Source organism: Arachis hypogaea, chromosome 10, assembly GCF_003086295.3.
Source record: "Arachis hypogaea cultivar Tifrunner chromosome 10, arahy.Tifrunner.gnm2.J5K5, whole genome shotgun sequence".
NCBI classification, from domain to species: Eukaryota; Viridiplantae; Streptophyta; class Magnoliopsida; order Fabales; family Fabaceae; genus Arachis; species Arachis hypogaea.
The window spans coordinates 9302138-9315772 of record NC_092045.1 but is presented as its reverse complement, the minus strand read 5'-3'; the positions used below and the strand labels follow the sequence as shown (position 1 = coordinate 9315772).

General features: G+C 33.2%; 1 long non-coding RNA gene across 1 annotated transcript; it reads right to left on the bottom strand.

The window, feature by feature from the left end:
* Positions 1-3832: 3832 nt before the first annotated feature.
* LOC112715095 (uncharacterized) lies at positions 3833-11425 on the bottom strand. The gene is made up of 3 exons (XR_003159462.3): positions 11310-11425; positions 11114-11217; positions 3833-4193 (listed from the first exon to the last, which is right to left on the bottom strand). It is a non-coding gene; the product is annotated as an uncharacterized lncRNA (long non-coding RNA).
* Positions 11426-13635: the final 2210 nt, after the last annotated feature.

Genomic DNA, 13635 nt, shown 5'->3' with positions numbered 1-13635 from the left:
TAATTGTAAATACGTTTTTGGTAATAAAAAAATTTTTTTAGTTGAATTTAATTTTGATGTCCTATTAATATAGAGTAATTTTATTTTTATATATATATTTAATTACATAATAATAAAAATAATTATTTTTTACATTGACTCATAAATAGTCATTTAGAAAAATAAATATAATTATATGATTGTGTATAATTATTTATACTATTAGTATATTAAAATTAATTTTTTTTTTAGTTTTGTTTCTAATTTTTTTTAGTTAGTTGTGTATTTAAGTAGTGTACTGATAGTTACACATGGTGAAGAGAAAAGTTGGGTGAAAAATTGAACATGGTACACTTTATAATAGAAACAGAAAATAAAAAAAAAAGATAAACTGAGTTGATAAAAAATTTTAAAAAATGTTTATTTTTTATTTTGTGTTTGGTAAATAAAAAAAATTATATATTTGTATTTATAGTATTTAAAAGATATAGTATTTTTGAAAGCATTTAAAGTAAAAAATTTTAAAGAAAATTTATATTTATCGAAATTAAAAAGTTTAATATAACACATTAATTCATTTCCAAATTTAATTATTTCATTAAAGTCATTTTTAATTTAATTTACCAGACATAGATGCACTTTTTTAATTTTGATATGAGAGTAGAAATAGTGTATAGCACATTATTAGAATGTAGGAAGATTGACCGCTTTTGTGATGACTATGCTAAAGAAATCGAACGGTTCGAGTTAAGGAATAGTAATCGAATTGTCTGATTACATAAATCAGTAGATATACAATTTGGGCTGTCTGATTTGCATATCAAATGCCACGTGATTTGCGTACCAAATACCACATATCGTGCATGCAGTGCATCCCGACCTCTTGATCTACATCTCTCCTTTTCACTTTGGAAATTCTCTCTTCCATTCATTCCTTTCACTCACTCTCATAGCAAATGCCACGTGATTTGTGTAGCAAATGCCACGTGTCGTGCATGCAGTGCACCCCGACTTCTTAATCTACGTCTCTCCTTTTCAATTTCCCCTTTTCACTTTGAAAATTCTCTCTCCCATTCATTCCTTTCACTCTTACTCTCATAGCAAATGTCACGTGATTTGCATAGCAAATGTCACGTGTCGTGCATGCAGTGCACCTCGACCTCTTGATCTACGTCTCTCCTTTTCATTTTGGAAATTCTCTCTTCCATTCATTCTTTTCACTCTCACTCTCAGTTCACACATTCCATAACTCACTTATATTCTCTTCTCTTCTTTCATTGTTCATCCAAATCAGACGAAAAAAAACAATCATCCACTATCAAAATATCAATAATACTTAGGAGACCTAATATAAAAGAAGTTAATCATTTAGAATTTTACATTGTTAATTATCTTGTTCATTCTAATTATGTAAGTTTTCATTATCAAATATTTTAATTTAATAAAAATAATAATGATAATATTAGAGACTAATAAAAATTATTTAAAAATCTTTTAAATAATTATTGAGTTCATTGTTATTATAAATATATTATTTAGATATTTAATTAAGGATTAACGACTTGTTGTTGTGTATTATTAGTTCGATATTTAATTAATATGCTTTTTTATTGTATTATAGTGAAAGTTTTGAAATTTTTTGGATATAATAATTAACCATTATTCTTCATTCTTAGTTAATTAAGTAATTAAGGTATATTATTATTATAGCAGCATGAAAATCGAAAATGAACAAGGAATAATAATAATAATAATTGAATTTAGTGTAATTTAAGTAATGAATTATTTTATTAACACTAAATTTTGGTTATGAATTTAATAAATTATTTATGATTATTAATAAATTTGGTGTTATAATATATATATATATATATATATATATATATATATATATATATATATAATATTAGAGGTGTTTAATATTTTTTAAAATTATTTTGTTATATAAATAAAAAATAATGAATCATAATTATTATAAAATAAATAGATTTTAAATATTAGAAAATATATTTTTAATGTATCTAATAATGATAATTAAATTTATATTTTAGATTCATTTAAGTTTTATTAATTGTTGGTAGAAGCTAATAAATATAAATGTGAGATTTTCGTAAAATAGATTTAGTATATTTCGAGTAGTTAATAATATAATTGTTAATATAACTATATTATACTAGTTGTTAAATTTTATTTATTAATTAATTATGGTTATCTTTGTTTAATGTGATATATGGCTACATTTTGTAGGATTTGCGGATGTTGACATATAACCACTTAATGCCGCCGGATCCGTACAATCTAATTGTGGAGGGACATTTATGAGAGACTAATTTTTATCACGTTTTTTAGATTGGAGTAATCCAATATCAGTCAGCAATGGTTAATGCTCTGATCGAGTGATGGCGCCCTAAGACTCACACATTTCATTTTTCGGTTGGTGAGTGTGCCGTGACATTGGAAGATGTGGCGATAATATTTGGTCTTCTGACAAATGGTCGTCCAGTTACACGACCGACCATGGGTAGTTATGAGGGCTTAGAGGTCGAATGCTTGTACCAGTTTGGGGTTGCACCTAAAAAGACAAATTGTAGAGGAAGTTTCATAAAGTTGACGTGGTTTCAAGGACTGAAAGATCGTATAGTCTTGACTGATGATATTTACATTCAGAGATACATAAAGTGCCACATAATGTTATTATTTGGGACAATTCTATTTGGAGACAAGTCTAGAGCAACAGTGCACTGAAAATTTCTGCCGTTATTCCGTAACTTTCCTGGGATCATAGAATTTAGTTAGGATTGACATGCCTAGCGCACTTGTATAGAGCATTGTGTAGGGCATCTCGTATCGACTGTAAGGAGATCGATGGTCCACTAACACTTTTGCTTATCTGGGCTTGGATCCGTCTACCGTTTCTTGTACTGATTCTTGGCAATCCCCAACTCTTTCCGATTGCAAACAGGTAAAATTAATTACTATCTGCTTTGAAAAAGTGTAGCACATTATATTTTAATTTTTATGATAAAAGTTAATTAACGGATTGTCTAATGTCAAGTGGCGTAACTGGGAGCGTGCTGAACGACATTACAGTTTCATTCTCTTGCTCATTTTAGGAGGTCGTTGGATGATCTACAAGAAAAAAATGTATCTTATAATAAATAAGTATCTGTTTTTGTTTAGCCGTATTATTATTTGGTGTGTAATTCACTTTTACTTTTAATGTATCCAGTTTGTTTTGGAGACTTAAGTAGTTGATCGTATTGTGTAACGTTCCTTCTAGTAAAATACCTTTCTTAAGTCATGATATTTCCACTAACAAGAACATTACGTGATCTTTTCCAATATTAACTACTTAATTATTGGGCCTTTATATCGATATCGCGTTCCAATTTCGTGAAAAGGCTAGAAAATTTTGTTCAAATAAAACCTTTCATCAAAGATCTTCAAACAATAATAGTCACATAATTATTAATAATAGTAAATGTTATTCAAGTAATTTTAAATAAAACTCAGATACAATACCTATCCATCTGAAAATATAAAATCTTAAGCGACAAGCATGAGGGGACTCTATGAAAGCACTTAACTCATAAAAAAACTCTACTATTCGTCCACAGATCCATATTAAGTCTTCAAAATCTGTGTCACTGAAAGGGTGAAAAATTACGGGGTGAGAACTAACCACTCATTCTCAGTAGAGGATGAGAATGCCGTAAAAGTGGTTTTCCTAATGAAACCTTTAAAATTCTTCGAGTTCTAATTTAAACAATTTAATTATTATCCTTTAAATTATATTATTTGATCAGTTTTCAGTACATTAATCAATCCTCAGTTATATCAATTCTCAATCACCTCAGTTAACGGTCACATTTATAAACTAACAAACACAGGCAAGGTACATAATATAAACATACAAACAATTCATGCAAGTCAAATAGCAAGGAATTTCACAGATAACCTAACACAGCAATAGAAAGCACCCAAACAATTCATACAAATGCATATGATGAATATCTATTTCTATATAGACTGTGAGCTCACGTGTCAGTTCGTTGTCCGTTACCCGATAGTAGTCCTGAGATAGGCATTACGTATCGCGTCCCTACCTCAGCCAACGTCCCTTCTATGAGCATTACGTATTGCTGTTCTCATAGGGAACCTTCCTTCGGGTCTCAAGTGGGCGTTAAGTATCACTGCCCCCACTGAGCCTCATCCTTCAGGCAGAGATGGATCCAGAAATATTATTATGGGGGGACAATAACATATATAATATTAAAAGATTATGCAAAAAATTATATAATGTAAGATGTATTACAAAAATATACTGATAAAGAATATATTTTAAAGTGCAAAAAATATGTGTGTAATTTTTACTAATGAAGTAGTCGATTGTTCATATCATAAAATTCATCGATAGTAAAATCTGTGTCAAATTTTTAGCAATTTTTTTTCAATATAATTAAAAGACAATTAGCAATAAATTCATCTTTCATTTTGTTTCTGAGTCATTCATCACAATATTCATAGCTGAAAAGATCATTCAGTTGTAGCAGTTAAAATAAAGAGAATTAATACCAAATGAATCAAGAAAAACAGTCACAAAAAGAAAAAGAATTCACTTTATGGATTTTGAAAAATTTTATTTAATTAAAAAATATTAATAATAATATCTTTTTCAGATTTTTTTTTACATTATTACTTACTTTTTAAATGTTAGAAATCATAATATTTAGGTTGGACTAAACTTTTATTTATAATAGACTAAATATTAAATAAATTTTTTAAAAAATTAAATCATACTTAATAACTTATTACTATTAATTTTTTTTTAGAAAAAGTTAGGGGCCGAGGCCTCCACTTGTCCCCCTCCCTCCCCCTATGTCCGTTCCTGCCTTCAGGTCTCAACTAGACGTTAAGTATCATTGTTCCTACTGAGCCTCATGCACAATATCTTAAGTAAGCGTTATGTTTTGCCTTTCTCATAAGATTGTGCTAAAAACATAGTTTTTGATTGCGGATGGCGGCTCACGGCGGTGAGCCAAAAATTCGCCATAAAATAATGGTGGATGGTGTTGCGGGAAATGGCGGATTACCTAAAAATACATATATATGTACAAAAAAAATGCAGAAAAATTGCAAATATTATAAACTATAAAATCTAATATATGTAATCATTTTTCTAGTCATATCCAATAAATGCAGCAACTATAATAGCAAATGTTGGAAATAAACATAAGACATAGAACATAAAAACTAAAAACTTAAGAGAAAGACCGAAGCCATTGTCTTATCATGTCTTTAAACTAACAAATGATAAAATAAATCATCTAAATTTTAGCTCTCATCAACTTTATCATGCCTCTCTGCCCTTTCATCATCATCTAATTCAGTATCATTAAATTGAATCTCCTCTTCTTCATTTTCGGAATCTTCTAAATCTTCAAATTCTGGTTCTTCCTCTTCCACAATTACCGCCTTTCTTTTTTTAAAGGCCTTAGACCCACTTGGTCCACCCTTTGGAGCTGTAGGTTCTTTCTTTTTTCTATTTTGTTGTCTTCTCTTAGTATTTGCATTAAGCTCATGTCCCCCCATTGCTTCAAACACAAGGTTCCAACTCAAAGTGTTGTCACCTTCATGAACCAAATCATCATCATCTTCTACATTATCATCACTTTGAAAGGTGGCAGTCCCAAGTTCTCCAACAAGCCACTCATTACACTCATCAATGTCATTGAGTGTAATAGGATCAACTTCATCTTTAAGGTTGTACCTTTCGATAAGCTGTTAGTTATATTTTATAAATACCAAACTCTCCATCCTTTCATGATCAAGCCTATTTCTTCTTTTAGTATGAATCTGCAAAAGTATTAAATATAATCTAAGTAGCTATAGAGTTTGCAGTTTATTACTTCTAAATTTAACAAGTTTAAGTGATACTTTACATGCTAAAAAATACTCTAGTTGCACTCACATCCTGAAGCACTACAAGCCAAGCTCAAAATCTTGATAGCAAAGTCTCGCATGTTTGGAGCTTCATGCCCGTATGTCTGCCACCAAAATGCTATAAATTAAAATAAATTTATCTTAAGATTTTAATTAGCACTCTAACAGTCTAACTAAGTCAATAATGCATTGGAAGATTAATCTTACTGGGTGAAAGCTTTTTCCTCTGAGATTTTGCAAAGGCTGATCCAAAAAGTCCATAGCTGGACTTATATAGTGCTTGCTCCTCCAATATCTTCTCTTGCACAGCTATACTTGGCACCAATCTAGTGATGCACTCAAACCACCCCTTTGTAACTTCTAAATCCAGCTCAATACGAGGATTATCATAAAACAACTCCGGATTCAGGAAATGACCGGCTGCATGCAACAAGCGATGAAGTTGGTAATTTCATCTGTTGTCAATGATTTTAAAAACTTTAGAATATTTGCTCACATCATTAAAAAATATTTTCATGATGCATTCCTTTGCCTTCTCTATTACTTCATATATATAACCCATCGGTGGCTTCTTCTCTCCATCAACAAGTCGAAGCACCCGAACAAGAGGACCCCATGATCTTAAGGGTGTACTTGACATGATTCCAAAAGGAGGGCCTAATAACAATATTTGTTGCCTCCCTCCCCTTTATCTCCCTTGACAACTTATTCCTTACCCACTCATCCGAGGTGAACATTTTTCTTAGATTTCCTTTCTCTTCATAAAGTCTTTTCAAAGACAGAAATAAAGTGGCAAATCGAGTGATTGTATGCCTCACCAATTTTTTGGCATTTGTGAAGTGTCTCAACATGGATAAAGTGCTAGAGTGGCTATAAGTGAAGCTAACCAAAGAAATGGCATTTTTTATGGTTTTTTGGATTAATTGTATCTTCCCAATATCTTCAAGCATCAAATCCAAACAATGGGTAGCACACGGGGTCTAAAACAAATTTCTCCATCAACAACTTACCGGTTAGAACATAGTTGCTCCCGTTGTCAGTTACAACTTGAACAACATTTTACTCCCCAATTTCCTCAACAATACCATCAAGAAGCTCAAACATTTTTCATCCGTCTTCACATATGTCCCAACAGGAGAGTTTACAAGAAAATTGATAATGCTCCGTTGTCTCTTATCCGTCCAAGCATCTGACATAATTGAGCAACCATACTTTTTCCATTGTTCCTTATGACCCTTTAATAAGTCTTTGGTGTATTCTAACTCCTCATTAAGGAGTTGAACCCTTAGAGCATGATAAGCTGGAGAAGATAAATTAGGACCAAAGCTTCCAACAGCCAACAACATTTCTTGGAAACTCTTCAACCTCACTGGATTCAATGGAATCCCAGCTTGATAGAACCACCGTGCTATGTATCGATGAACTCTACAAACCGCTTTCTTATTACATGCTTCCTTGCTATTCTGTTGCCTCAATTTCTCCTTTTTGTTTCTTGCAATGGTAGTTTCGGATCTTTTAATAAACAAATCCATTGGACCTCTCCTTGAACTTGTACCCCCTCTAGCTGCTGCCATTGGAGTTGGATTTGGAATTTCATCAATTCCTTTTGCATCTTCTTCTGACAATCCAAATTCCAAACTATCTAAATCAAGCTCCCTAGCATTGACACTATGTTCTTCGGTGTTCACCGATGTAGCACTTTTTTTTCCTCGAGTTATTTTCTGATTGTAAAACTCCCATAATTCAGCAAGAACATCCTTTGAGACTATTTTACATCTAGCAACATTCCCAGGCTTATTCATTAAGTGCACCTTTGTCGGTGTAATTCCTCCTTTCATAATTTTTCCACAAAAAGTAGATATGGTGTCATTGGTATTTCCTTCTTTCACAATATTAACATATTTTCACCATGGATCAATCTTACTGGCACAGACAGCAGCTGTAGGACGAGCATGAGCAGTTCCAACAGCATGGCCGGCAGAGGCAGAGGCAGGGATAGGGGTAGGGGCATCAGAATTAGGGGCTGGTCTAGAAGTTGACATAGTGGACTAAACTGAAAGGAAAACAAGTTGGAGGAAGAGAGGTTTATGAGGGAAGAGAAGGAGACAGTGAAGTGAGTGCACTAAATGAAAAAAAGGAATGTATGTATTGTAAGTGGTACGAACCAGAGAAAAGAGGGAACTGTGATGATGAGTGGCAGCTATCACCAGCGGCGACGGGTAGTGACAAACGGCGACAGGCGATGGCATCCGACGGCGACAGGCGGTGGCGAAGATCCCCGGTGACAGGAGGCACATAGAAGAGAGAAAGAGAACAGGGACAGAAAGCCGTTTTGGACATGAAAGAGAGGAAGAGTCATTTTTGAGTTGCAGCGGCTGAACTGGGTTAGTGGGTTACATGTATCATTTGGCGTTTTGCTAAGTTACCCATTTACCCTCGAATTTTTTTTAAAAATTCAAAAAAACCCGCAATTTTTGCCATTTTCATGGCAGTCCGCCATGCTGTCACCACAATTGCGATTGCCTTTTGCCCGTTGTGAAAACCCCTTCGCGGTGGCGTTTGTATGGCGGCGAGGGTAAATTCCGCCATGCCATACCGTTATGGCGCCACCATGGCCGATATTTTAAAACACTACCTAAAAATCAAATTATTTAATTCAAATCATTCAATCTTTTTCAATCTTTTCCTCAATCTTTATTCCTCAAACCTCAACTCTTAATTTCTTAAACTTTTAAATCTTTAAACCTTATTCCTTAATTCCTTAAGCTTTAATCCTTAAACTTTAAACATTAAACCTTAAACCTTAATTCATACCTTAATTACCTCTTTCTCATCCAAACTCGATTTAATCGCTTTACCTTCAAATATTCAAATGATCTTAAATTATTATTTTAATCCCGTTCTTTTATTAAAAGATCATTACATCCTTATTAATGTTTAACCTTAATACCCTGACCTCTTTGACCGAAACCTCTATCCTTCTTTAATACCTCATCTCCTTCTCTTTTTCCTTTTAATTCTTACTATTTTTTCTTAAACTTTTCCTTATTTTTATAAAATTTTGGACATAACATCCCCTAGAAATAGGATTTTACTAATCTTTTTTTTAACAATTACCAACAACAATAGTTTTTTCAACTTGGTGGCAGTGGCCAGAAGCTTGGCGGTGCAACTCGGTGACGAGCTCCGTCAGAATCCTCTTTCTCTCTCTTTGAAATCCCTCTCCCTACGCATTGTCACAACAGTTATTCACAACCCCAGCGATGGCGGCTATGATGGCGACGAAGTGGATCCACAGCAGCAACGATGTAGGATGCGGCAGCAACGAAGATGAAGCTTTCTTCTCTGCATCTCTGGCTCGCGCATCGTCCTCTCCTGTTCGCGACAGTGCTGATCCTCTCTCCACTCAGCAGCACAATGGCGGTGACGGTCTCGAGCGGAAATGGCGACGACTTGGCAGCTCCCTCTTCTCTCTTCTGTTCGTGCATCCTTCCTCCCTCTTTGCTACAACATCGACAGCGACTGCGACGGTGGCAAGCCCTAGCTGTGGTGCCGTCCCTTCCTCTCCTCCTCTCTTTCTTCTTGTGTGTGTGTGTGCGCGTTTGTGGGTAAGGGTGGCGACCAGGGGTAGGTTAGGGTTGAGGGGATGAGTGGCAATGAGTGAGTGTGGGTTAGATAAAAAAGATAATGGTAAAATTGGGGATTTTAATAAATTTAAAACGATAGAGTAGTAAATTAAACTAAATATAGTTTAATATAATTATTTTTAAGAATACTATTTTTTTCTCAATTTATAATTTATTTTTAAATAAGTACTCTAATCTAAAATTAGATATAACTAAATTAATTTTCTTTTATTCATAAAATTAACCAAAATTTTTAATTTAATTTATATAAAACTTTCGTTATTTTTAATTACTAAAACTTTAAATTTTAATTAAGAAAATACCCAAATCATTAATTTATAGTAAACAAAAATATCTAATTATTATAAAAATGATATAAATCCTAATTAATTTTAAACCCAGCATCATAAAATTTGATTTAATTACTTTTTAGTGAAATAATTTTTTTAAAATAAAATTTTCAACAAATATAATAAATCATAAATAACTCATTATTTAATTTTCAAAAACTCAAAATGTTACAAATTGTGCCAGATGTAATTCCTGTAGACATCCGTCAACATTTGATGATTTGGAGTGCTACAGTGCAACCGATAATGTTTCGAATGTGCTGATCAACATTGTCAACATAGATCAAGAAATATTTTTGTTTCTCTTTTGCTCAATGGAAGTAAACCTTGATGAATACAAGGTTGTCTCTTGAGTTTAAACCATACAAGACCAATCACTTGTTAAATCACAATAAAAAGAAAGTTTTCCAACAGGTATTAAGTGATGAACTTGTGTTCTCACTTTTCAAAGTTTTCCAATAGCTATTAAGTGATGAATTTGTGTTCTCACTTTTCAGTTTTGACTTTTGACTACTATAGTAGAAGACCAGTGTAATGAATATGGTCAAGAATGCACATAAACTATATTTATTAACAACTTCATTTGCAGCTCTAAAGTCACTACCATAAGCAGAGGAAGAATCATTTGCAATCTGATTCAAGAAAAACTACCCTTCCACTTTGTTTTCAACATGAGACTTTGTTCCTTTCTTTGAGAAAGTGGAGGATGAAGAAGAATAAAAAGATGATGATGATTCTGTAAATGTTGATGGCATTACTTTCTTTGATGACGTCGTTTGAGTTTGAGGGACTAATTGTCTCTTTTTATCTCTCCCTACACGTGTGCATCCGTAACAATCATGTAAGTAAAATGGGAGTCACATCACATGTCTCTGTTACGTTTGATGGACCCGGATGGACGGAGGGATCAAGATGTCCAACTTTTGAAGAGGTCAGGGACTTAAAAGTATTTTCTAATTCTCAGATACTTAAATGTCTAGGAGGCAAAAAGTTAGGAATCTATTTGTCATTTTCTAAAAAAAAATAAAGGCATCATGTGCAATGCACATTTTTGTCAAAAATTAACTATAATCTTCATTTTTTTACCAAATATCACTCTTCACCAAAGAAATCCGTAATGATATAAACTATCATATTAATAACTAATTGAGGCATGACTAAATCAAAACATTTTAAATTTTACATTAAGGCAAAAAAAATTATTTCGAGGTGTACCTGAAATGGATTGTAAGAAAATGGATTTGAAAAGAAAGTCGGAGATGATGGTAAATGCGCCTGGGGTGGCTTCACGTCAGTTCCAGAACAACAATTGCAGGTACCTGCAAAGGAGTTTAATTCCTGAGTCAGCAAGAATTCAAGTAGGATAAGTCTAGAGTGTATAAAATGTACTAACATAGGATGATGACATAACCATTAGGAGAAGAGATCTTATCCGATCAAGGTGGGAAGTTATCCCCTCATTGTCTGGGAGGTTATTGTAATCCCCGTAACTGAAGTAATGGAGGGGGAGTTCTAACTTGCTCCCCAAGCCCAGTCGAACTCAGGTCTTAGAGCCCAAGTCTAATGTTATTCGGGTATATGGACCCGCAATTGGGTCTGACCTCCATAATGGGCTAGGTTGTGAGGACATTATGAGGACCATCTTCGAGTAACAGTCTAAGTCGTAAATACGAATCGTTTGTTTGTTGGTCACCGAGCTTGGCAAGTTTGAGAGGTCGACAATTGTCTGAGTAGGAGCCAGATCGATCTGATTGTCGGAGTCAGTCGTGATGTCTTGTTTCTCATGTCAGATTATGCTTAACACAAGACGAATCTCTACATGGTTTCACCATAGATCAAGTCGAAAACTTCACGTAATTATTGGGGAGAATGTACATTGCTTTAATTGTTCTCATGTCTTTTCAGTTTTCTTGATAACCGCAGCTAGCATTTAAATCCTTACAAAATTATCATAATGCCCCTAATTATACTTATTTATAACCCTTCTCTTTCTTTGCATTCTTCTTCTTTCGATTCATATTTCTCTTCATTCAACTTTGCATTCTCTCATTTCTATTTCCTTTGTTGGTGCTCCCAGGATTTACAAAGTGTTCTTTGCTTTTTTCTTATTTCATCTTCATCAGGTTGGTTCTTTTTCACTTTCACCATGCTTTATGCTTTACTCTTTCTTCTTTTTCTTTTCATCTTGCCAATATACTAGTATTTCTGATGCTATGTGATTCTTGATGCCTTCTTCAGGTGGTGACGCTATCATCATGGTGGTGGCTTTGTTCCTAAATAAGTGCTTGCTTTTTGGAAGTTTTGATTGCTTGTGGTCTCCACCCCACAAACTTTTTTTTCTTCTTCCACGTTTTTAAATAGTCATTCAATTTTACTTTTGTAGATATTTGACCTCATAACCAAATCGATTGTTAATGAGATACCTTCCAATATACTTGTAAGTTTAGCTTAGATGGATACTACTGTCTCGAGCATCCCTCACTTTATCTACATGTACGAGTGTCTCTTTATTATAAGGTTGGGATAAAGATCATTTTTATCAAGTTCGAGTATGTTGTCCTTTACGCATGTAAAGTGACTCCTACTCAACTCCATCCAAACTTTTGGACCTTTATGCTAGGATTCCAAGTTATGTGTTGGACACTTTGACTTGTTTGCTCCTTCCGGATTTTCCTTCACCTCTTCACCTGGCAAAGCCCTTCAGTGTCAAAAAATAACAATAGGTTTCCGTCCGAGCTCACCAAGATTAGAAGATCTTCCAGAATTTTTAGGACTCTTTCCACGATTTTCAAAAACTTTTACTTTAAGGTGAGGCTCTGCCCAACTTCCAAGCTTTTTTCCAAAACAAAAAAGACGAGTACATATTTTGCCTATATTGGCATTCTAAACTTGAGAATGATGACCTTAATGAAGAGAAGCTTTTCGTTGAGATTTTGAACGAATGTTAGGGTTATGGTCTTAACCACCATTTCCACAAAAATGCTCTTCATCGAGTTATTGAGTTTTATTCGAACCGAGTTAGGTAAATGTCTTTTTTATAATATAGTTATGATATACTTGCTGCTTATTCAATTTTATCTTCTTCTTTTTTTCTGCAGAGAGAATGACCAGTGCATCTGAATCCTACAAGCGCATGAAACAAGGATGAAACCATGGAAGTTGAGCGGCGAGGAACAAGTTTATGAAAGTTTATAGCTATGGCGGTGGCTAGAAAATTTAGTGGATGGTGTTATTGTCTTTCACTGTTTGGAAGAGTCGGGGAGGAAGTGTGGAGGATTGAAAATTGGGGTGAGGTAGAAATATAATTATAATTGGAAATTTAATATTAGATTGTTTAAGAAGAGGATAATTTAAAATTTTAGATAAGTTTTTAGTGTCTGGATATTTTAGTTAATATAGCCAATCTTTTATAAATATAACGTAAATTTTGATTTTTCGTAGTAAATTTGTCAACATTTTTAAACACAAAAAGTTATGTATAAATAAAAAATTAACTACTAAATTAGTCATTATATATCTGTATATAAATAATATATATATTATTTAATTTATTTTTAATATGTATTTTGAATTTTAGTATATACTACTAGTGATTAGTGAAGGTACCCGTACTACGCTTGGGATTGATCATGGTTTGCCGGTTTAAAGCTATTATTATATTTTGATTAGAATGAATCCTGACATCACGAGGGATGAATCTATCATTAATGAATTATAAGAATTTTATTAACTCCCCT